The following is a 2,122-nucleotide window of genomic DNA, read 5'->3' on the forward strand; positions in this document are numbered from 1 at the left end:
CCTTCGAGTGCCATCTGTGGATCGTTGTTTCCTGTGACCCTGGCTCGTCAGTCACCCTTTGGTCCTTTGCCTATGTTGTGCATGCGCTTTCCTGGACCTGCCTGGAAAGTTGGGTGCAGGAGAAGAAAGTGATTTCCTCCGAGCGCTGCACCACTCTATGTCCCCTCGCCCCCCTCCCCCATTCCTGCTCTTTGTTCTTGGTGCAACTTAGAAGGGTGGCTTAGGACAGGTGGAGTTCCGGTTCCCATAGTTAGCGACGTGCCCAGGATAGGAATCGTTCTGGTATCTGGGTCTGGGATATGTTGGTGGCTATGGAGTGGGAAAGTGACAAATGGGACACGTCATGAGGTGTCTTTGTAATCTCCAAGTAGGGGTTCCCAGTGGGCTATTGGAAGCTTGGGAGGGAGGTGGAGCCGGACCACTTAGAGTCATTCAACAGAATGCTCAAATTATAGAACAAGGTCATTGATAACGTGCAAACGACATTTTGCTGAAGAGTATCCAGCAACAGTTGCAGCACTACACTGACAAGGAGCTTCCAGAAGTGCAGGTTGGAGTCAGAAGGGGACTTGGAACAAGGGATCTCATTCCTGATGTCACATGGATCTTGGCTGACAGCAGAGAATACCAGAAAGATGTTTGTGTTTTATGGACTACGCAAAGGCTGTGTTCATCGTAATGAGCTATGGGTAGCCTAGAGAAGAGTGGGAATTCCAGAACATTTCCTTAGGCTTACGAGGAACTTGTACACGAATCAAAAGACATTTGTGCGAAGAGAACAAGAGAATGCCGCAGGGTTTAAAATCTCGAACGGTGTGTGTGAGAGTTGTATCCGCTCACCATATTTATTCAGTCTGGATGCTGAGCAAATCATCCAAGGAGCTGGATTCTGTGAAGAAGGCGTGTGGCGTCAGGATGGGAGGAAGGTTTGTTAACACTATGCAGATGACGCATACAACGTTGCTTGCTGAAAGTGAGGAGGACTTGATGCACTTGCTACCCAAGATGGAGGATCCCAGCCTTTGTGTGGAGTCACAGCCCGATGTAAAGACCCAAATCCCCACAACTGGACCAATAGGTAACATCAGGCTAAATTGAAGTCAAGAATGTTGTCTTACTTGGATCCACGATCAATGCTCATGGAAGCAGCAGTCAATAAATCAAAAGACCCAATTAATTTAGATGTTTATGTGTGTGTGTGTGTGTGTGTGTGTGTATGAAATGTCCAGCTGAGAAAAAAAATCAAAAGACGTGTTGCATTGGGTAAATATTCTGCACAAGACCTCTCTAGGGTGTTGAAAAGCAAGGATGTTATTTTGAGGACTAGGGTGTGCCTGACCCAAGCCATGATATTTTCCATCGCCTCCTATGTATGTGAAAGTTGGATACTGACCAAAGGAGACTGTGGAAGAGTCGATGCAGTTGAACTATGGTGTTAGCGAAGACTACTGAAAGTACTATGGCGTGCCAAAGGAACCAACAGAGATCTGTCTCGGAAGAAGTAGGGCCAGAATGCCCCCTAGAGGCAAAGATGGTGAGGCTTCATCCTACATCTTTTGAACATGTTGTCAGGAGAGACCGGTCCCCGGAGAAAGACATCCTGCTTAGTAACGCGGAGGGGCAGAGGGAGGCCCTCAATGAGAGGGATTGACACGGTGGCAGCAACGGGTTTCATTCTGTCGTGGACAGGGCCGCTGTGGGTCAGAACCGACTCAATGCCACAACAACTCGGAGCCACCACGAGTCAGAATGGACCGGGCAGCAATGAGTTCAGGTTTTGGCATTACCATTAGTTGATGGCGTGGTAGGCTGGTAGCCGTTCCAGAAAACAATTTGCTGGTCTTATGTCAAGAGCCTTCAAAATGCTCATTCCCCTCGTATCAACGTTTCCTAGTCTACGGAAACCCTCCGAAAGTTACACAAAGTAATCTACATCAAGATGTTCATCGTAGCCTTATTTGCAACATTAAAAAAGGAAATGAGAAGCTCCCCTGCACAGTCCATGCCAGGGAGCTGATTAAGGAACGTATGGGGTCTCAGCAGGCTGCCAGTCTCAGCTTGAACACCCAGGAGGCCAAAGACTTCTAGGAGTACCTTCAGAGATAAGATGAGGGTCAGGGGG

General features: G+C 48.2%; 1 protein-coding gene across 1 annotated transcript in view; it reads right to left on the reverse strand.

Moving 5' to 3' along the window:
• LOC123522489 (solute carrier family 22 member 20-like) overlaps positions 1-2,122 on the reverse strand; it is a 52,125-nt gene that overhangs the window by 627 nt on the left and 49,376 nt on the right. The window lies entirely within an intron of this gene.

The sequence above is a fragment of the Echinops telfairi genome, unplaced genomic scaffold, assembly GCF_000313985.2.
Source record: "Echinops telfairi isolate 266 unplaced genomic scaffold, ASM31398v2 ScPeMD7_7417;HRSCAF=8455, whole genome shotgun sequence".
Lineage (NCBI taxonomy): Eukaryota > Metazoa > Chordata > Mammalia > Afrosoricida > Tenrecidae > Echinops > Echinops telfairi.